The sequence below is a fragment of the Tursiops truncatus genome, chromosome 14, assembly GCF_011762595.2.
Source record: "Tursiops truncatus isolate mTurTru1 chromosome 14, mTurTru1.mat.Y, whole genome shotgun sequence".
NCBI classification, from domain to species: domain Eukaryota; kingdom Metazoa; phylum Chordata; class Mammalia; order Artiodactyla; family Delphinidae; genus Tursiops; species Tursiops truncatus.
Genome location: NC_047047.1, coordinates 38,344,620 through 38,368,912, shown reverse-complemented (window position 1 = coordinate 38,368,912; position 24,293 = coordinate 38,344,620). Strand labels below are relative to the sequence as shown.

Here is a 24,293-nt window from a genome sequence, read left to right as displayed (position 1 = left end):
TGAAGTTAAAGACAGCTAAGTGCTACTAGAGCCATCTTATGGAAAAAACCGAATGAAACTTTTGGCCCACCCAATACTAAGAGAGGAATTACTGAGTCCCAAGCTGTGCACATTTTCAGCTTCACCAGATATTGACAAACTGCTTCTAAAGCAGTTGAATCAGTTTATAATCCCACAGCAGTTGGTTTGATATAGTACTTCAACATCATTTTGATTTTTCATTGGCACTGTATTTTTTTGTTCGTTTTGTCTTTCCCTGACTATTAAAAAGGTTGAGTATCTTTTCATGTGTTTATTGGCTATTTAAGTTTCTTATGTGAATATGCTTTTTCTTATCAATAAGATATATTTCCACATTCTGAATATTTATGCTTTGTCATTTATATGCATTGCAGATAGCTTCTCCCAGTCCACAGGCAGATTAATTAAACATTTGGATGTCTCAGTTTCCTTATAGGAAAAAATGAGAATAATACCTTCCTCAAAAGATGCTAGGTCATTTGATTCTCAAAACAACTCTATGAGGTGGATAACATAATTAATCCCATTTTTCATATGAGAAATCTTTTCTCAGTTATGCCAAATTGTTTACCATAGAGGTTGTACCAATGTTTATTCTATCATCAGAATATACGTGTCCTTGTTGCTCCACTTGAAATAATCAGACTTTTAAATTTTTCCCAATATGGTAAGTGTGAAGAAGAATCTCTGTGCTTTTTATTTTGCATTTCCCTGGTAACTAATGAAGTTGAACACCCTTTCATATGTCTCTTCATTCTTTTTTGGTTCCTCTTCTCTAAAACACCTGTACATGGCTTTTGCCCCTCTTTACATTGGGTTGTCTCTTTCCTATTAATTCTTAGGTTCTCTTTATATAGTCTGGATACATGTGGCAAGTAGTTTCTCCCAGTTTGTGGCTTCTCACTCTTTTTTTAAAAATTGAAATATAGTTGACCTTTAATATTATGGTAGTTTCAGGTGTGCTACATAGTGACTTGACATTTGCATATATTACGAAATGATGACCATGATTAAGTCTAGTAACAATCTGTCCCCATACAAAGTTATTACAATAATATTGACCACATTCCTTATTCTGTATATTACATCCCTGTGGCGTAATTATTTTATAACTGGAAATCTGCACCTCTTAATCCCCTTTACCATGGCTTCTCTTTTTGTTCTCTTTGTGCTGACAAGATGAGAACAAGTTCTTAATTGTAATAAATTTACTTTGTTTACCCTTTCCTTTTTGGTTATGCTTTTCTTAAGTTTATTACTTTCCTTTCATTTAAACCTTTCCATATCATTCTTGTATAGGTGTACCTTGTAAGAAGCATAATCAAATCTGATAGCTTCTTGTCTTTCTATATGTGAGTTTATTTATATTTGTTGTTTTCAGTGATAGACTTATTTTTACCGTCTTATTTTTTATTCATTGCTTGCAATCCTCTTTATCAGTTTTTGCCCCCTCCTTTCTTGTGTTCAGTGGATTGATAAATTTTCAGAGACTCACTACAATTTTAGAATCTATAGATTATATATCTATCTATTTGTTTAGGCTGTTTTAAATATTTAGCATATATACTTAACTATAAATTTTTAATACACTAAAATTATTCCATATTTGTATGCTGTTAAGGACTTCAGCAATATATGAAACAAAATTGGCAAAGTATTGGTTGCTGCTAAAGCTGGGTGATGGATAAACTGTTTTAAAGGCCCTCAGATACGTAACTACCCATTAAGCGCATGCGCGCGCGCACACACACACACACACACACACACACACACACACACACACATACACACACACACACACAGATAGTCTTATTATTAAGGAGAGTTTTTATCTTTTTTATAAAAACATGCACAAACTTGTTTTGTGGGGGATTTTTTGGTCACATAAACACACTTCCAGATATATTTTATCTGTTCCTGTTCTCACTGCTTTTTGGTTGGTTGGTTGTTTTTGAATGCCATGCTTTTCCTCTGGGTTTGGTTTTCTTCTGGATGGAAAATATCCTTAATAGTCTCTTCAATGAGAATCTATGGCAAATTTTATTCTCCTTTTTTTTTGAGGAATAGTTTAACTGGGTATAAAATTCTACGTTGATGGTTATTCTTCCTCAACACTTTCATAATTTTGCTCCTTTGTCTTCTGACATCTATCATTATTGATTAGAAAACAACTGTCCATTTAATTACCGTTCCTTTGTGGATAATAAGTCTTTTTTCTCTGGCTGCTTTAAAAATTTTCTCTTTATCTGTGATGCAGTGTCACCACAATGTGCCTTCTGTGTGAATTTATTTCTATATATACTGCTAGGTATTTGGAATGCACTTTTGTTTGAGAATATACATCTTCCTTCAATTCTAGAAAATTTTAAATTATTATTATCTCATCAAATATTGCTTCTCCATAATTCCCTCCATTCTTTTCTTTTAGAACTCCTATTAGATATGCCTGAAACCTCCAAAATATTTCCTTCACATCTTTAACTGATTGTTCATATTTTTCTTTATATTGGATGCTGGGTGAATTCCTCAGCACACTTTTTCAATTTACTAGTTCTCTAATATTTTCTGATCTAGAGTTGTCCCAGCTTTCAAGAACTGTTTTTATTTCTGCTTCTTTTGATTCTTTTATGGATATTAGTCCTTATTTATCCTTTTGAAAAAGTGACATTTAAGTTGAGAAACTAGAAACCACATGAAGTGGCAGGTGTAGAACATTCTAGGCAGAAAAAAACAGCTTTGGGACCTGATTTTCTCCCCCCAAAACTCTGTCTACTCCTTAAGCAGCATTTATTTTCAACTTGACCTATCACATAAGCATAGCTGATGCTAACTCAGCATGTTGACTAAATCTCGTGGCTTTTGGTGCTGTAACCATGCACTTATTACTTAAGTTTGGGGTGTAGACAATATGATGTACACAACTTCTGTGTTGCTGACCGGGTCTTGGTCTTATTGAGTAAGTGTACTGTCTCTGACATACAGAAGCTTTACTTCCAGTACGTCAGTTGAGCCATCTTGTATCCCAGGAATAAATGTGGCCAAGAGCTGACTGAGCAACAGACTGCATGGTTTTAGTTGGAGTAAGTAACAAAATGCAAATTTAAGTTAATCATGTGCTTTATGGAAAACAATAAAATAATCCTATAAATATAAACAAAACAGTTAAATGTCATCGCTTAGCACCATCTTGATTATATATAAAAGTACAAACTTGGGCATTAAAAGCATGTGGCAATATTCACTTTCAAAGGTGTCATATACATGATTCAAATCTTCCAAACTATGCTTAGAGTAATAGTATTTAGAATGTGATTTAATTTACAACAAGAAGAAAAAATTTAATCCTGGTTGGAATCTGAATATCCCCATTGCTCCCACTCCCTAAATTCTGGGTGGTATTTTGGGTGGTGGTGGAGATAGATAACCCTGATATTCTTTTGTTTGTGTCACATCACCTTTGATGATACAGTCATATGTCTCTTCTCTCCGTCTTCCCTTCCTCCTTCTGGCCAAGTACCATTCTTGCAGCTGCCTGTTTTGAACCAATCTAACGTTGTACTTTTGATGGGAAAACTAACATATTCACGTCTCTTGCATTATCTGATGCAGTGAGCTTGCCCCTCATCCTCTTGTGAGACTGTCACCTCTCTAGCTCAGGGTGCTGATACACAGGTAGGTAAGGCAAGCTTCTCAGCACAACCACGCAGCTGTCTACACATAGCACAGCGCAGGGTGTCCGCTAGCTGTGTGCTTACCATCAGCCAACCAGGGCGTCACACTGAATGTTTTCCTTTTTATACACTTAACAGTGTTGCCTTTATCTAGCATTTACCATTCTCATTTCTCACAGCACCTCTAAAGCAAGAAATAGTTAGATCAAAAAAGGCTGACTATTCTACATTGAGTTTTAGATTTTTAACGCTCTCCTGAAATTCCTTGACAAAGTATAAATGACATTAAGTTTTTCACATTGCAGAAGAAGAACAATCAGTTTGGGGCTTGGCTAATTCCAGTAAGTCTTCTTTTTGAATGAGGTAATTCAAATACAGAAGTCATCTTCATGAAAAGAGAAAGCTGTCTCCAATTCCTGCTCAGGAGGAGGTAAGTGCCTTGAACGTGCTGTTCACTTCCTTCAATAGTACAGTGGCCAATGTAAGTGGAAATATTTTTCAACACAGAACCTGCTGTTTCCAGTTCAACATTCTGTTTCAATTCACTACCAAATGCCCACACAGAAAGAGGGTTTAGTGCCAAGGAAATCTATGGTCTCATGAGCCATAGATTTGCTCTCATGCACAAATCAGTCAACATGAAAGCAAATTCACATTTTAAAATAGTTCTTCCAGGGAATTCCCCAGCAGTCCAGTGGTTAGGACTCAGCACTCTCACTGCTGGGGCCCCGGGTTCAATCCCTGGTCAGGGAACTAAAATCCCATAAGCTGTGTGGCGTGGCCAAAAAAATATATAGTTCTTCCATTGGTTTAGAAGCTAAGTATAGATCTAGATAATTTCAAGAAAATTAATTTTTAAATAGGTGCAGCCTGTTAAGATAGGATGAAAGTTGTCGTTAGCAAACTTTCCATGGCTTTTGAGGTTTCCCATGCCAGGCCGACAAGGGCTGGCATGATGTGGTCCCTCCCATCATCTCCAGCCACAACCCATGCCTTATGCCACCTGTCAATTTTGTTCTAGTTGTGCCAATCTTCTGTTAGCAGCTAGAAATGCCAAACTCTTTTCCATCTCTGGGCTTTTGTGCTTATTTTTTTTTACCTGCCCAGAACATGCTTCTCCCTCTTCTCATCTTAATGATGAGGTCTTCCCTAACCACTCTATCCAAAGTAAGTCATCCTCCTTAGTCCCATTCATAGCACTCTGTTGACTTCCTGCACAGCACTAATCAGAGGCTGCAGCTTTTTTATTTACTTGTTACTGATGGTATGTTTACCCACACTAGAATGTAAGCCCCATGAAGGCAGGGGATCTAGTTTGTCTTATGCTCCATCCCTAGATCTTATGTGCCTGGCACAGAAATCTACTAGCCTATGACATCTTCTTGATTTAGAAAAATAACGATAGTTATTCAAACAATAAGTGCACAGATGACTATTTGGATTTCATGCAGAATTGACATAAAATGGAATTTAGGGTATTCTGAAAGCCACTGAGTGCTAAACTTTCAGTTTGAGATTTTAGAGTTCATTTTTGTTAATTCTGAAGGATGGCCACTAGAGGGAGACATAGCCAAATACTACACTCAAGTTCTAAGGTTTTTTTTTTTTTTGCGGTACGCGGTCCTCTCACTGCTGTGGCCTCTCCCCTTGCGGAGCACAGGCTCCGGCTCATGGGCCCAGCCGCTCCGCGGCATGTGGGATCTTCCCGGACCGGGGCACGAACCCGCGTCGCCTGCATCGGCAGGCGGACTCTTAACCACTGCGCCACCAGGGAAGCCCTAAGGGTTTTTTTTTTTTTCCCATAGAATTTTGGAAGTCCTGCAGCCCAACCCTCCTTTCAGCTTCCCTGAAAGAGAAACAAACCAAAAAAGTTATAATGAGGAATTCACTACCCCGTGGGACAGACTACACTACAGCTAAGCACCAACTCATTTAGAAAGTCCTCTTTCTGAGAAAAACAAATATCGTACATTAATGCATATATGTGGAATCTGAAAAAATTGGTATAGATGATCTTATTTACAAAGCAGAAATAGAGACACAGACGTAGAGAACAAACGTATGGATACCAAGGGGGAAAGCAGGGGGTGGGATGAACTGGGAGATTGGGATTGACATATATACACTATTGGTATTATGTATAAAATAGATAACTAATGAGAACGTACAGGGAACTCTACTCGATGCTCTGTGATGACCTAAATGAGAAGGAAATCCAAAAAAGTGGGGATATATGTATACATATAGCTGATTCACTTTGCTGTACAGTATAAACTAACACAATATGGTAAAGCAACTATACTCCAATAAAAAAATTTTTTAAAAGACAGGCTTCCCTGGTGGCACAGTGGTTAAGAATCTGCCTGCCAATGCAGGAGACACGGGTTCGAGCCCTGGTCTGGGAAGATCCCACATGCCGTGGAGCAACTAAGCCCATGCGTCACAACTACTGAGCCTGCACTCTAGAGCCCGTGAGCCACAACTACTGAGCCCACGTGCCACAACTACTGAAGCCCGTGCACCTAGAGCCCATGTTCTGCAACAAGAGAAGCCACCACAATGAGAAGCCTGAGCACCGCGAAGAAGAGTAGCCCCCGCTCGCCACAACTAGAGAAAAGCCCACGCAGCAGCAGCAGAAACCCAACACAGCCAAAAATAAATAAATAAATTTATTTTTAAAAAAATTTAAAAAAAGAAAGTCCTCTTTCTTACTGATCTGTCTGTAACTACCCCTCCTTGCCCACCTCCTTGTCTAGATCATTAAGAAACTGACGCTATCTTGGGCCCTATCCTTGGACTCATTGTCTAAGATAATCTTTGGAACCTGTACCTGGCCAATCCCACCATGCCTCACACATTTCTCATCCTCGGTCATGGCTCAAGATGGAAAGTTCTTGTGTTTTCTCTCCTTTGACCCCTGGCCCACTGCTTTCTCCACCAAGCTTTATACTATACCCTGTCCCACAGGAAACGCACGCCCCAACATTGTCAACTCCCCCTTATCCCAGGAAGTACCTCCATCCCCTTGCCATGAAAGCTGGCTCTCCCAGAGGACTGGTTACCCTGCACCTGCCTCTAGCGAAGGTCTGGTTTTCTGAAGTCCCCAGGACCACAGGCAGGGCTGGCATTCACTCAGCTGTCAGTGCCACTCACAAAGCATCACTTCTGCTTTGAGATTTGTGACATGCTGTTGTTCCACTGTCACCTGTTCATCTACTGGTCAAGGCTGTATGGAAGACTTTGGGGTCTCATTTCCATCCAGCACCACGTATTTTGCGTGGCTTCAGCAACCATGTAAATAACCAGTCCATCATAGTAGCCTCTTTATACCACCCACACCTGGGACCTTCCCCTGGACCTCAAATTTACACTAGTAATTGTCTCCCCAGCTCACTCAGTACCCCATCTCACCATATGCATCCTTCATTCTCATTAAGATGTCCACTGCATTTTCTCCCTATAGCTCAGGCTTGTCACTTCCTATCCAGCCTACACGCTCACTATTATTTTCCACCTTACTATACTTATCCACTTATATTTCTTCCCCAACTTTTCCCCCAGCCAAAATCACAACGGAATAAATCCATCTGTTCTCCTTTTCTGTTCCTACACTAATCACTGCTAGTGAAGATATCATTAGCAAATATTTATTGACAACAACTGTATGAGGCAGTACCATTATTATCTGCATATTACAAAAGTGAGAAATAAAGCCCAGAAGAAATAAGTAAATTGCCCTAGATCACACAGCTAGTAAGCCAGACAGTCTGCCTTAATCAGATGTCTTTAAAGTATGTAAAGTAAAAATTGATAGAACTACAGGGAGAAATTGACAAATTAATCATCAAAGTGGGAAATTTCAATTTACCTCCCCAAATTATTGATAAGTTAGGCATTCCAAAACTTAGTAAAGAAATACGTGCTGAGAACACTTAGCAAGTTGGATTTAGTGGGCATGCATGAAACCCTGATCCCAACAGTTAGACAGTATATATGGTATATTTACCAAAATCGCCAATGTACTAGGCCAGTGATTCTCAACATTTTTGGTCTCAGGACCTCTTTATACTATTAAAAATTACTGAAGACTCCAAAAAACTTTAGTTCATGGAAGTTATATTTACTACATTAGAAATTAAAACTGAAAGATGATTTATGTGTTTATTAACTTAATAAATACAAACATTTATTTAAATTAACAATAATAATAACATTGTATGTTAACATAAATAACATTTTTATGAAAAATTGCTTTGTTCATTAGTGAGAAAAATGGCATTGTTTCATTTTGGCAAATTTCTTTAATGCCTGGCTTAATAGAAAACAGCTGGGGCTTCCCTGGTGGCGCAGTGGTTGAGAGTCCGCCTGCCGATGCAGGGGACACGGGTTCGTGCCCCGGTCCGGGAGGATCCCACATGCCACGGAGCGACTGGGCCCGTGAGCCATGGCCGCTGAGCCTGCGCGTCCAGAGCCTGTGCTCCACAATGGGAGAGGCCACAGCAGTGAGAGGCCCGCGTACCGCAAAAAAAAAAAAAAAAAGAAAAGAAAATAGCTGGATTTTCCCAGGAGCATCTGTTGTGATAGGTTGTTTTGGTTGAAGTCTATGAAGTCCAGCCTCACCCATGGGAATGAGAAAAGCAGCCCCTGAGATCCAGCAGGAGTTGGTGTTGCTGGGAGCTGGCCTGGCAGTCACAGCTGGCCTTGGTGGTCAAGGTCACAGAACATCCCCTCAGACAGAGCCACTCTGTGACCATGATGAACCAAAACGTAAACAAGGCCATTGAACTTGTCTAAGCCACGCAAGTAGCCAAACATCTCCCTATTCTGGCTGGGTAACCACTTCTTCTTTACCAACTACAGCATTGCTCCAGTCGACCCTTCTGTGTTAGTTTCCTGTGGCTACTGAAAGAAATACCACAAACCTGGTGACTTGAAACAACAGAACTTTATTCTCTCCCAGTTCTGGAGTCAGAGTGAGAAGGCAAGGTGTCGGCAGGGCCACACTTCATCTAAAGGCTCTAGGGGAGAATCCTTCCTCATCTCTTCCAGCTTCTGGAGGGCTCCAGGAGTTCCTTGGCCTGTGGTCACATCACTCCAGTGTCTGCTTCTGCTCTCCCATGACCTTTTCTTTGTGTCTGCCTCAAATGTTCCTCTGCCTTTCTCTGTAAGCGTACTTACATGGAGTACACTAACTCATGGAGTTAGCACCCGCCCGGGTAAATCCAGGATGATCTCATCTGTAGATCTTCAACTTAATCACAATTGTCTGCAAAGACTTTTTTTTTTTTTCCAGATAACTAACATTCACATGTTATGGGGTAAGACCCCTCAAAACATATCTTTTGAGGGGTCACCATTCAATCCATTATACCTTCCTACAGATAAGATTTATTAAGGACCCTAATCATAGAATTACCACCACATCCTGACAGTATACAATACAGAACAAAGCTCTGCTTTCCTAAACCCTCCTCCCATATCACCTAACCAAACCCAAATCCTATGTTTTTTCTAAAACTATCTTACCAAGACTGTAGACAATCCCTGCTGGTGTATATTCTCCTTCCCTGCAATGAAGAATAAACCCACCTTGTTCAATTACTGCTCTGTTCTTGGCGGTGTTTGGCTGGAAGGCATTGACACATGGACATGTAGCTAGAAAAGGGAGGAGTATTTTAACAGCCTTTTCAAATCGTTGTGAATGTTCTTCTCTGATACTACACCCGAATTCAACAAATGATAATTTCTTAAAGGTTACTTGACTGTGGAATCTGAAACCCTATCAGTGAACTTTACACACCCTGCTACATGAAAATCCATCAGTCTATTTTGTACTTTGAGTCAATCTTTCATTCATGCATAATTGTGGACATCATTCATTGATCATTTAGAAAAAAAAAAAGGTTCACTGAGGTATAGGTATCTTCCAAAGGTTGACACATTTCATTATACAATGTGTATTGTTAAAAATCACACTTGATATCACCACCAATCTCATTAGAAAAGTCCTTATGTATGAGGAAGCTGTCAACTTTACAGTGGTGGATACCACTGTAAATTCAAATTCCTAAATTTGAATTTTCCCTTGAAGCTCAAATGTTATCACCGACAATAATCATTTTTCCTCAAAGTGGCAGACTTCCTACGACCATTTTCAAGAAAATACCTGCCATATACCCAAGTCTGAAGAACCAAAGTTTGTCCGTTGTTCTCTCCAGTTTTATAAAAAAAAAAAAAAAGCTGATTCTGCTTTCAACGTATTCACACAAGTGCTTTTCCATGGGAAAACCATCGTATTTTGGAATACAGCAAAAATGCTTTATGTGTACTTTCCATTTTGTCAAACAGAATAATAAAAAAAAGATGTGTTCTCAAGGTTCAAGACTTACTAAAAGTATAATTTTTTAATGCTTCGTCAAGGGTATTCTTAAGTGAAACCAGCTTTATGGTGGTGAAGAATAAAATGACATGCTTCGTCAAGGACATTCTTTTTTCTTTTCTTTTTTTTTTTTTTTGCGGTACGCGGGCCTCTCACTGTTGTGGCCTCTCCCGTTGCGGAGCACAGGCTCCGGACGCGCAGGCTCAGCGGCCATGGCTCACGGGCCCAGCCGCTCCGCGCCATGTGGGATCTTGTCGAACAGGGGCACGAACCTGTGTCCCCTGCATTGCCAGGCGGACTCTCAACCACTGCGCCACCAGGGAAGCCCAAGGACATTCTTAAGTGAAACCAGCTTTATGGTGGTGAAGAATAAAATGACTGCTAGTACAGTTTGATGCCACCGCCTGGGTTCATGCTAGGGCACCAGCAGTTGTACTCACCATGTGCAAATAGCAGCACAGTGAAAAAAAACAAATAATGTCCCAGTATTGTTATGAAAATAGTTTTGACTTCGTAGTTCTCCTAAAACGGTCTTGGGAATCCCCAGGGATCTGCAGACTATACTTGAGAACTGCTGATAGTATAAAGCAGTCTCAACAAATAGAAAGAATAGGTATCAATCATACAGAACAAACTCTGCCCACAATGCAATTAAATAAGACTCAATTACCAAAAAAAAAAGTCCCCTTACATTTGGAAATTTCAGAACATTTTTTTAAACAATCGATGGGTCAAAGGAGAAGTCATAACAGAATTTTTTTAAAAACATGCTTAGAACTGAATGATGACAAAAATACAACATGACAAAACTTGTGAGATGCAGCAAAAGTGATACTTAAGGAAAATTTGTAGTCTTAAATGCTTATGTTAGAAAAGAAGAAAGACTAAAAATTAATCACCTAAATACTTAAGTTGAAAGTAGCAACAGAATGGGCCCAAAAAACTTAGAAAGAAGATGCTGATAAGGTTAAGAGAAAAATTAAAGAAATAGAAGGAAGAAAGAAATGATAGGAAGGATCAATAAACCCAAAAGTTGATTCTTTGAAAAGATACAAACTTCCAAAAAGGGAACACTCATGCTCTGTTGGTGGGATTGTAAATTGGTGCAGCCACTGTGGAAAACAGTGTGGCGATTCCTATCACAATTAAAAAATAGAACTACCATATGATCCAGCAATTTCACTTCTGGGTATTTACCTAAACAAAATCACTGATTAGAAAAGATATATGCACCCCAGTGTTCATTGCAGTGTTATTTACAATAGCCAAGATATGAAAGCAACCTAGTGTCCATCAATAGATGAATGGATTAAGAAGATGTATGTACACACACACACACACACACACACACACACACACACACACACAATGGAATATTACTCGGCCATAAAAAAGTGAAATCTTGCCTCTTGCCATTTGGAACAATATGAATGGATCTAGAGGTTATTATGCTAAGCGAAATAAGTCAAAGAAAGACAAATACTGTATGATATCACTTATATGTGAAATCTAAATAACAAAAACACAAACAAAACAAATGAAAACACACTCAGGTACAGAGAACAAATAGGTGGTTGCCAGCAGGGAGGAGGTTGGGGTGGGTGAGGAAATAGGTGATGGGGATTAAGAGGTACAAACCTCCAGTTATAGAATAAATAAACCACAAGGATGTAATATACAGCATTGGGAATGTGGTCAGTAATATTGTAATAACTTTGTATGGAGACAGATGGTTATGAGACTTACCGTGGTCCTCATTTCATAATGTATGCAAAGGACAAATCACTATGTAGTACACCTGAAACTAACATAAATTGTTCATCAACTAAATTTCAATTTTAATAAAGGGGAAAAAATACAGTTTAAGAAAAATATATATTTTTTCAAATTTATTTATTTATTTTTGGCTACTTTGGTTCTTCGTTGCTGTACGCGGCTTTCTCCAGTTGCAGAGAGCGGGGTCCACTCTTTGTTGCGGTACGTGGGCTTCTCATTGCGGTGGCCTCTCTTGTCGTGGAGCACAGGCTCTAGGCACGCGGGCTCAGTAGCTGTGGCTCACGGGATCTAGAGCACAGGCTCAGCAGTTGTGGCGCACAGGCCTAGTTGCCCCACGGCCTGTGGGATCTTCCCGGACCAGGGCTCAAACCCGTGTGCCCTGCATGGGCAGGCGGATTCCTAACCACTGCGCCACCAGGGAAGCCCAAGAAAAATATATTTTAAAGATATTAACCAATAAAACAAATAGCAGAATGGAGAGAACAGAGCAAAGAGTCAGTGAAACGACAAAATATTTCAATTCTTTCTGATTTTAATTCTTTTGGATAAATATATTTTTTGGAAATCAGGATCTTGAAGAGCTGTTTGCACCCCCATGTTCATTGCAGCATTATTCACAATAGCCAAGATATGGAAATAACCTAAATGTCCATTGACAGATGAATGAGTAGAGAAAATATGGTACATCCATACAAAGGAATATAATTCAACCTTAAAAAAGGAAGGAAATCTTGACATATGTGACAACATGGATGAACTTGGAGGACATTGCTTTAAGTGAAATGAGCTAGTCACAGAAGTACAAATACTGCATGATTCTGATTCTGTGAGGTATCTAAAATAGTCAAACTCAGAGAAGCAGACAGTAGAATAGTGGTTGCCAGAGGCTAGGGTGGAGTGGGGCAGAGGGCGGGGAATGGGGGGGAGTTGTTGTTCAATGGGCATAAAGTTTCAGTTATGCAAGACGAGTCCTAAGTTCTAGAGATCTGCTGTATAACGCAGTGCCTACAGTTAACAATACTGTATTGTGCACTTTAAAAACGTGTTGAAAGGGTAGATCTCATATTGTGTTCTTACCACAAAAAAGACAGGGAGCACAAGGAAACTTTTGGAGGTGATGGCTATGTTAATTACCTTGATCGTGATGATGGTTTCATGGGTGTATGCGTAGGTCCAAACTTACCAAATTACATACATTAAAGTTGTGCAGTTTTTTGTATATCAATTACTCCTCAATAAAGCTGTTAATTAAAAAAACATAAAAGAATGAAACAAGTGATATCACTACAGACCCTGAAGACATCAAAAGGATAATGAGGGAATACTAAAAACAAACAAAACAAAAAACTCTGAACACCTAAATGTGACAACTTAGATGAAGAACTAATTCCTTGAGGAACACAAACTACCATAACTTAGCCAATATCAACTAGTTCATTTGAATAGCCCTATAACTATTAGGGAGATTGAATTCAAAATTTTATAACTCCCAAAAAAGAAATCTCCAGGCCTAGATGGCTTCACTGGAGAATTCTCCCAAACAATTACATAAGAGTTAACACCAACTCTACAGAATCTCTTCCAGAAAATGGAAGAGGACATTTCCTAATTCATTTTATGGACCTAATATTACCCTGATACCAAAACCAGGCAAAGATAGTGCAAAAAAGAAACTACAGACCAATGTCTCTCATGACCTTAGATGCAAAAATCCTCAACAAAATATTAACAAATCCAACCCAACAATATATAAAAAAGAATTAAATACCATGACCAAGTGGAATTTATTCCAGGTATTCAAGACTAGTTCAACATTTTAAAAACAATCAATGTAAACCACCTGTCAACAAGCTAAAGAATAAAAAATTACATGATCAGATTAATTGATGCAGAAAAAATCCATTTGACAAAATTCAGTACCCATTTATGATAAAAATAGGAATAGAGGGGAAATGCCTCAACTTTGTAAGAGCATCTGCAAAAAACCCAGAGCTAACATTATTGTTCATGGTAAAGGAATGAGTGCTTTCCCCCTAAGATCAGGAACAAGGCACCTTCCCACCTCTCATATTCAGCGTAGTGCTAGATGTTTGCAAATAAAGGTTTGTCTTATGTTGATGTATCTTGGAAGTGATTAAACACTTATTGTTGAGATCAAACACTCATAAGTTGTCCAATACAGAGGAGCTGCAGGTGGTGGGTTAAAGTGGCCAAGGAAAGCCCACCTCTCCCCACCGTTTGTCTGTTCCAAAGGAACATGTCTGGAATGCAAAGTGTACATGTAACACCTGGAAACCCACAGGTCCCAAGAGGCCCAGGCAGGTGTCCAAACAAGTGAAGAGAGGCTACTATGACTTCCCACCCCAGGAGGTTATTGCAGCCAGGATTGTGGCCACACAAATATCTGGCCCCTCTCAAAGTAAACTTTATTATTTTCTAGGTTTACTATTTCCTTAATGATATGATTTGTAATGTATTTGAAAGGTGAAATATTCTAGACACCTCAAATCATTTTTTTTTAAGAAGATGTTGGGGGTAGGAGTTTATTAATTAATTTATTTATTTTTGGCTGTGTTGGGTCTTTGTTTCTGTGCGAGAGCTTTCTCTAGTTGCGGCGAGCGGGGGCCACTCTTCATCGCGGTACGCAAGCTTCTCACTATCACGGCCTCTCTTGTTGCGGAGCACAGGCTCCAGACGCACAGGCTCAGTAGTTGTGGCTCACGGGCCTAGTTGTTCCGCGGCATGTGGGATCCTCCCAGACCAGGGCTCGAACCCGTGTCCCCTGCCTTAGCAGGCAGATTCTCAACCACTGCGCCACCAGGGAAGCCCCTCAAATCACTTTTTAAACCAAGTTAGATTCAAATAAGATTCAAAAATTAATATATAATCCCCTTGGTTCTTACCAGCTAGGCAGTCCTGCCCAGAATGCACAGCTGAAGAGATGTAGCAGGTCACCTGGTCCTTCCTTAAAATTTCTGTGCCTCAGTTTCCTCACCTGTACAGTCGTGATCATAATAATTCTTATCTGGTAGGGATGTGGAAGGGATTAAAGGAGGTAATTCAGGTGAAGCATTTAGAACAGTGCTTGCCTCTGGTAGGCCTCCTGAGGAGAAGTGCTCCTAGCCTTCTGCCCACAGTTACTGGGGAGTCGGTCTTTTGCAAGGGCACCAGGGAAACTGCTTTCTATGAATCTCATTCTGTATCCAGACGTGAGTAGTCAACACTGTAGTTGCTCATCACCATTAGCTGACGGCTGATGAAAGGAGATAGCATTAAGAAGCGAAGCCCGAGATCACTCACTGGCTGCCTGCAACTGCATCCATTGATGTCTTATTTGGTCTGATTTTCTTCACCTGCCTGGCCCCCTAAGGCATTTGAGTTTGTGATGTCTGATGTTTTGCTAATCTACATTATAGAATTCCCCACCACTTAGGCCAAACAGCCGTGGTTGAACGGCTGAGACAGAGCAGTCCTCTCAGAGGCAAGGGAATAAAGGAAAGATTTTAGCATTTGCCATCACTTTAGATAAGTCACTTATTTAAAGTTTCTCATGTAAAACCTTAACACTAAGTGGAGGAGGGGCTGAGGGTGGATTTAAAGGATTTTCAAGGGTACTTTGTGTTATCTGCTGTGCAGATGTCTTCTGTTTGCCCTACTGGTCCTCTCTCCACCTTCCCCACCATGCTCTGTGCCCAGGACTGCATCACCAGGTTGTATTGCCCTCTGGCTTCCAGTTGAGTTCAGGCAAATGTTGGGGGTAGGGGTGGGGGACACCAGCAGAGATGGAGGGGCAGGAGAGCAAGGTTGGGGTGTCTCTGCTCCTCTCAGGTGACCATGTCCATACAGCTGAACACTACCATGTCCATACAGCTCTGTCTCTGGGTTCCTGCGACTCCCCTACTCCCTCCCATGGCCCCTGCAGGTCTAGTAGTGGAAACAAAGCTTGCTATTAAACACGCTTGGTACCTACACAGAGCCGACACCTTGGTAAGTAGTCCCTGTGAAATAATAAGGAATATATGTTGGTCTCTGCCCCTGGTTCCTGGTTCCTGACACAGAGCTCCTAAAATCCTTGTAAATAAGGGTGCTAGGAAAATCGTTTGCTCTGTCAGTCAGTCTTTGATCCCTATTCCTGACCCAGAGCTCCTAAGACATTTGTATTGATAATTTTCTGGGTGATAGGAATGTCTTTTGTTCTAATGAGACAAGTCTGGGTGGGCTCCTGGATGGAGCCCTGGTCTGGGAAGGTCCCGCATGCCGAGGAGCAGCTAAGCCCGTGCACCACAACTACTGAGCCTGCACTCTAAAGCCTGTGTGCCACAACTACGAGCCTGCGTGCCACAACTACGAGCCTGCGTGCCACAACTACTGAGCCCGTGCACCTACAGCCAGCGCTCCGCAACAAGAGAAGCCACCAAAATGAGAAGCCCATGCACCACAACTAGGAGTAACCCCTGATTGCTGCAACTAGAGAAATCCCGCACACAGCAACGAAGACCCAACGCAGCAAAAAATAAATTAATTCATTCATTAAAAAAGAAGAAAAGAATGACTCTCAAGTTTCTATCTTAGGTGAATAGGGATTACCAGCTGATAAGGGATAAGAAGGATAATAAACTATTGACACACAACTTGGATGCATCTCCAGGGATTTTTGTGGGGTGTTACAGCACCATGTCAGCAATTTATGCTCAAGTGGTTCAAAGAAAAACTATTCTTTGCAGTATTCTTGAAAGCCTGAAATTATTTCAAAGAGAAAAAGAGTAACTGGCAGAGCTTAAAGTCTAATTGTACACGAGAGAGGCAGGAGTCAAGAATGACTCCCAAGTTTCTGCTTAGGTGATAAGGGTTACCAGGTGAGACCAAGAATATAAGGTACAGTAATAAGAATATAAGGTAGAGATTCCCTTTTAATATTGCATTTTAATTTATCAAGGTTATTTTGACAAATTCTTGTACTTTCAGCTAAATTCTAAAAGTTGCCTGTGGTCAGATGATTTGGTACCAGAAATCCTGAGTCTCATTCCTGGCTCTAAATTAACACAGAACACTTAATTTCTTCAATGCTTGCTTTTTCATTTACAAAGTGAGACATAACTCTAGTCTGCAAAGTACTTTCCTCAGGAGAGAGTCATAATTTGAGTGCAATTAACTGCTTGTAATTTTTCAAACATAAAATTCTACTTGAAGTTCACCTAATAGTATTCAAAACACAATGTCCCAAACTGTTTCCTAAAAGTGATTATTTTTTAAACCATCAATTCAATTTGAGGTAATTTTATGCCATGGAGATTAAATTAGAACTAATTCATATAAAAATAATATCCTTTAACACTAGCCATAACAGTTGGACATTGTATTAATAGGAAGATTGTGCAACACGAGGAAGGTGGGGGAAGAGATAAAAACAGCAAAAAGTCAATTTCTACATAGAACTCCATGTTTCCATAATTATTGGTATCCACTCCTCCTATAAGTTTTCTCAGAAAGCAGCAGACAGAATTATATATAGTCCCAGCCATGAAACTAATGAACGCAATACAAAGAATACTGGTAGACATAATGAGAGATTCTACCGTGGGGTATTAGTGTCAGACTTTAATGCTGAAGGCCAGATTTGGAGCCATACCTTAATCTCAATGGGACTGACGGAGCTATAGAGTGTTCAGGTAGACACTGGGTCCCAACAAGAAGCTTTTGTTTGCATATTGTCAAGCCCCCTCCTTCACCTCATCAGAGTGTCTTTCAGGTTGTTCTTGAGAAGACCAGGAAAGCTGAGGGAGAAAAAATAGTGCACATATTCATCATCTCTCCTCACAGAGAAACAATGATTTTTATAGCACAGTAATTTTTAAAATGTTCTTCCTCCTTCCTATTTTAATGTGAGTTTTTAGTTTGAATACACTCATAAAATGATAATAGTCATAAATTCATGAAATATGCCTACAGTAGCAGAAATAGAAGAAACAAGTGCTTAGAACACGCCAGAATAAGATTCTACAGTCCCTGTAGGGATTTGAGGGGCCATAGGTCACAGAATCATTAATTTCAAAAAAAAATTATTATTGAAGTATAAGGTACATACAGAAAAGTGCACAAATCCTAAATGTACAAATCGATAAATAATAAAAAGTGACCACATCTATGTAACCAACAATCTGGTCAAGAAATGGTAATCTATGAAAAAACTAAATAGTCAGAATAGTGGTTAATGTTGGGAGCTGTCATCTGGGAGGGGGACACACCGCTGGAACTTGAAAATGTTCTATATCTCAATCTGGGCGATGGTTATCATAACTGTTTACATATGTAAAAATTATCCTGCACATTTTCTCTCCTTAAGTTATAATTCAATAAAAAAATTTAAGGATTGGTTTTGAACTGCATGTAAATGGAACTGTACCACATGTGTTCTTTTGTATCTTGCTCAACAGTATGTTTGGGGAATTCATCCATGTAGTTGAATATGTTGCAGTTCATTCATTCTTATTGCCAGCAGTGTTAAATTGTATGAGTATGCCATAGTTTATTTATCCATTCTACTTTTGACTGTATCCAATTTGAGGCTAATATGAATAATATTTCTGTACATGTCTTTTGGTATATGTATGTGCACATTTCTGCAGGGCATATATTTAGAAGTGAAATTGCTGGATCTTAGGGTATGTGTATATTCAGCTGGATATACTGGCAGTTTTACAACATGGTCATTCCAATTTACCTCTCTACCATCAATGTATAAGGATTCCCACTAGCTCCACATCCTAACCAATAATTGCTATGTGTCAGTCTTTGTAATCTTAGTCATTCTGGCAGGAGTGTACAGTACACTGTATTGTTGTTTTCATTTTAATTTCATTGATTTTGAATACTTTTTCATATATTAGTAGTCATTTTGTGAAATCTGTTCCAATCTTTTGCCCATTTTTTAAATAGCTTGTCTGTGTTTGTCTTATTGATTTGAAAGAGTTCTTTATATATTCTGGATATATATCGTACGGCTTGCCTTTTCACTTTCTTAACGGTGTCTTTTGATGAACAGATGTTATTAATGTTGGTTTGGTCCAATTTATCAATCTTTTCCTTCATGGTTAATGCAACTTTGTGTCCTGTTTAAGAAATTCTTTTCATCATGATTATGAAGATTATTTCCTCTATTGCTTTTAGAAGCTTCATACATTCAAATCTGCAATTTCCTGGAGTTTAATTTTCTATATGATGTGATGTAGAGGTCAGGTTTCATTTTTTTTTTTCCGTTTGGATATCCAATTGTACCAGTACTATTTATTGAAAAGATCATCTTTCCCCGCTGCTCTGAAGTGTCACTTTTGCCATAAATCAAATGTTTCTGTGTGTGTCTATTGCTGGTCACACTATTCTGTCCAATTGGTCTACAGACCTTAGTATCTGTCCTTGCACAATACTAAGCTGTCTTAATAACTGTAGACTTGTAATAAGTTTTACTCAGTAGCAAGTCCTTCTACTTTATTCTTCTTTTTAAAAATTGTCTTAACTATTTTTGGCTCTTTGCATTTCCATATAAATTTCAAATTTGGCTTGTCAAAACCCACCAAAACAAGCAAACAGAAAGCTTGCTAAGATTTTTATTGAGGCTGCATGAATATTTAGATCAATTTAAGGAGAATTATATTCTAGTCCATGAATGTGTTGTTTTCCTCCATTTATACATTTGAGAGTAAATTGTAGCCATGATTTCATTTTACCTCTAAATATTTCAATCTGTATTTTGTAAAAGCAATGATATTCTCTTACATAACCACAATACACATATCAAAATCAGGAAATGAACATTGATATAATACTATTCTCTAATCTGCATGCATTATTTAAATTTCATTAATGCCTTCAATAACATCCCCTGTAGCAAAAGAGAAAATAAGTGATGTGGTGTGTTTGGTTTTTGGTTTTTGGTTTTTCTGGTCCAACGTCCAATCCAGAATCACATATTACATTTATTTGTTATGTCTCTTTAGTCTTACTTAATCTGGAACATTTCCTGAGTCTTTCTTTGTTTGGAAATGTTTAAGAATACAGGCCAGTTATTTTTTGTACAACATCCCTGATTTGGTTTTGTCTGATATTCCCTCATGGTTGGCTGCAGGTTATGCATTTGGGGAAGAAAAAACAATGAAAGTAACTTTGTCTCTCTCTTTGTGCACCATATCAAGAGGTACATAATGTCCATTTTTCCCTTTGCTGGTCATGTTAATTTTGCCCACTTGGTTGAAGTAGTATCTGCCAGTCTTCTCAACTGTAAGGTTACCTATTTTCCCTACTTCACGTGTTTTGAGTTTTTTGATGCTATTTTAATGCTATTTTTAAATTATCATTTTCTGATTGTTGATGGTATATAGAAATTCAATTGATTATAGTAGATTAAACTTGTATCCATCAACCTCTCTAGACTCTCACTTCTCTATAATTTGCAATGTTTTAACTTTTTAAATTGTTTTCATTCTAATAATTTATTGGTAGATTATGAATTTTCTACATATACAAGTTTGTCAGTTATATATAATTGACAGTTTTTTCCTCCTGTTACAAAGCCTTATACCTTTTATTTTGTTTCTTGCCTTTTGTACTGTCTAGGACAATATTAAATAGAAATGGTGATAGTGTATATCCTTATCTTGTTCCCAATTTCAGGGGGAAAGGTTTTGATATTTTACTCTTTAATACAATATTTGCAATAGATATTTGGAGAATCACTTAACGTATTAGGGAAGATTCTATCAATTGGCACTAGACCTTTTTTTTCAGTCATGAATATATGTAGAATTTTACCAAATGCCCTTTTTTCTCTATTAAGTTAACAATACTTTGCCTTTATTCTGTAAACATAGTTAATTACACTGATTAACGTTTTAATGTTAAACCAACCTTGCACTGCTGGAATAAACTCAACCTAGTTATATGCAATTGTTAAGGTATTTGCTAGGTTCTTATTTTAAGATTAAATTGCAGTTACCCCCAAATGGCTAAAAAAAAAAAAAATCCCAAATATTATTTGGTTTAATTTATGCCCAGGTTATGGTCAATTTTGGTAAATGTTTTAGGCTCCCTTTCCCATGTGCTACGGTCATGTAACAAATCACCAGAACTTAACAGCTTAGAACAGTAATAACCATTTTTATCTCTCATAGTGTCTGTGTCAAGAATTTCAGAGCAATTCAGCAGACTCAGTTCTGCTCAAGGTCTCTTATGAGGTTTAAGTCTGATTGGTTGGGATTGGAGTTACCTCAAGCTTCTTCACTCAAATCCCTGGTGCCTAGGCTGGGGAGACTCCAACAACTGGATTTTGGAACACTTGGGGCTCCTCAACCATCCCTTCTAACTCTGTGTGGTTAGAGCACATCTCCAGCACAGCAGCTTTGGTGTGGTAGGACTTCATATATAGCAGCTCAGGGTTCCCAAGGCACATGTCCCAAGAGGCAGGCAGAGGGAAGCTGCTTTGCCTTTTATGATCTAGCCTTAGAAGTCACACAGCATCATTCCACCAAACTACTGGTTACAAAAGCCCACTCAGTTTCAAGGGTTGGGAACATAGGCCCCATCTTTCAGTGGAGGAGTGGCAAGTCACATTGTAAGGAGAACATGTGATATATATTGGTGAGGCCAGCTTTAGAAAATGTAACCTGCCAGAGCCACATCCCACAAGCCCCACAGCTTGTGGGATCTTATCTCTACCCCCAATAGCATAGTGCCCATCTTCTCTTCATTGTCCTTCACTCACAGCCGCATGGTGAAGTCTCACAAGCTCGCTCTTAAGGCCCATCTCTCAAATATCCTCCCTAGAGTTTTGGAGGGTGAGGAAGGGCCCTAGTGGGCTTACAAAATGGGTGTCACGCATCACCCAGGCTAGAGGTCCTGAGAAATGCCATTATGCCCTTGGGACAACTGGACAGACCCCTGAATGCCTCTTCATTTCAATGTCCCAAGATGAAATTCTTTCCTCAATGCCTCAAACATCTCCTCAGTAAGGGCCTCCTCCCGACCAGGATTGTGTTAGGAGCTGGTAGCGTGGAGAGATGTGTCTGTAGACGTGTCAGACGTGATCCAGAGGACCTAGGGGACATTAAAGGATGTTAGGCCAAGAAGTATCACGAGCAGGTTTGCACTTTAGAAAAATCATCGCTATGTGAATAAGTAATGCAAGAGCAACATTTTAAACCTTCAGAAAATAGCAGAAAAAATACAAGAGAAAAGTGAATGGGTGTCAGATTCGGTGCCAAAGACTTGAGAAAAAGTCAAAATGCAGAAAAAAGGAAGAGATTAAAGTGAGAATAAATAATCTATATGGAAAATAGAGGAGTTGAAATACGCAGCTCGTTTTCTTCTTGAATAGAACATATAGAATAAACTTTTCAAAGATAATAGAAGAAAACATCACCTAATGTGAAGGAAAACGTAAATGCACAGATCATAAGGATTCAATAGAATTTCTGATTCAAGCTGATTGATGGATTTCACTCAAGAAGGATGCCACCAACAGTCAAGAATATCGGGAACTTTTTGGAAAATATAAAGCAGGTGAAACAAGACTGATGGAAAAGCTGAAGACAAACAAATATGAGTGTTCTGAGCAGACCAAGATGCCAAGATCAGTGGCAGTAAGAAGTAGGAGTAAGATTAGCCTACAAAGTTTTGAGTTGGCAAAGTTTTTAACTAAGGGACTGTGGAAGAGTTGAACCCACGTGCCCTTCGGAATACCTAGCCCCATATTTTTCCCTCAGGTCAAAATCTTCTAAACAAATCTCCAAATAGAAGAGACTGCAGGGCTTCCCTGGTGGCGCAGTGGTTGAGAGTCTGCCTGCCGGTGCAGGGGACGCGGGCTCGTGTCCCGGTCCAGGAAGATCCCACATGCCGCGGAGTGGCTGGGCCCGTGAGCCATGGCCGCTGAGCCTGTGCGTCCAGAGCCTGTGCTCCGCAGCGGGAGAGGCCACAACAGTGAGAGGCCCGCGTACCGCAAAAAAAAAAAGAGAATACAAAAGAAACCCAATATATTTTAAGATTTAGAAATAGATAATTTCTGGATATCTCACCCATTTATTCATATATTCAGTAAAAATATATAGACACCTAATATATACCAGACACCATTTTAAGCACTAGGCATGTAATATACCAAGAGAATATGTTATAAACATATATCCAAACAAAATATCATTAAATTATTTAAAGCAAGTACATTAGAAATACATTGTATTAGACTTTAAAGCACCTTTTTCATAAATGGTCATATTAAGTAAAAAAAATATAAGATCAGAAATAATTTTAATAACAAAATCAATAGGTTTGATTTTTTCCTTAGTTTCTTTTGTATATATTTTTAAATATTTCTAATTTTTGTTACAGACAATTCATAAATGCATTATTTTTCAGTTTCAAATAAAAGAATATAGGAAAAAAAAAAGAAGAAAAATCATCGCTATGTTAAAGCAAAGTTATCCTTGTTCCTTACTGCCAAGAACAATACTCAGTGGCACTGTGTGTACAAAATCTCCATTACAATGTATTAGACCCGAGGGAGATTTCTTTGATATGAAGCTTCTTTGAGAGAGAATCATCCAGACCTTGCTTGTTTATATACACGCCAGGAAGCACACATTGAAGAAAACCTGCAATGGAATGGAGTTTGTTTTCCTCAGTTCAAAAGACAGAATTCAGAGCTATAGTAGCAACGACCTCCTCTTCAATTTTTTTTTTGTTGTTGTTTTTCTGCGCTGCGTGTCTTGCGGGATCTCAGTTCCCCAAGCGGGGACTGAACCCAGGCCACAGCAGTGCAAGCCTGGAATCCTAACCAGTAGGCCACCAGGGAACTCCCCAACCTCCTCTTCTAAAGAATTTACTCCAAATTCAGTTCAGAGTTAATTTTCACCATCCCATCAGATAAAGGCTCATTTGATCCCTTAGCTATGAAAAAAATGAGTATAGTAACATACTTTGTAAAATACTTGGGTTTGTTAAAAATGCCAGGGATGCATTCAGCAATGGAATCCTATGAAAAGTCATTACAAAAGGTGCTATTTTCATAATCGCCTTTTGTGGAATCCAAAGCGGCAGCAACAATTCCTGGTAGGACTGTCTTTTCCTGTACCATAACCGAGATTGGACAAGGAAACCGTATACCTGATTGATTCAGGAAATCAAAGTAATAAAACTGCCAGCAACAATGCGACCAAGCTATTAGAAGAAGCCTGGTTGAAAATTTAAGCACCCTTTTACTCATTAATCTCCAACTGCTAAAGACAAACAAAAAGTAAAATTAACATGATTGTAAACTAAACACTTGTGTCCTGCAGCTACCGTGCTGGCCTGCTGAGAGGGAATGAGCTGATCAAAGCCAGCGAGTCCACGGAGAACTGCCGGATTAGTGCTGCTTCCGGGAGCGCACAGCCGGGATCCATTACCCAGCCTGTTTCGGG

General features: G+C 39.1%; 1 long non-coding RNA gene across 1 annotated transcript; it reads left to right on the top strand.

The window, feature by feature from the left end:
* Positions 1–3,044: 3,044 nt before the first annotated feature.
* Positions 3,045–24,293, top strand: LOC141276333 (uncharacterized). Its single transcript, XR_012325694.1, has 3 exons — positions 3,045–3,101; positions 3,998–4,122; positions 24,171–24,293. It is a non-coding gene; the product is annotated as an uncharacterized lncRNA (long non-coding RNA).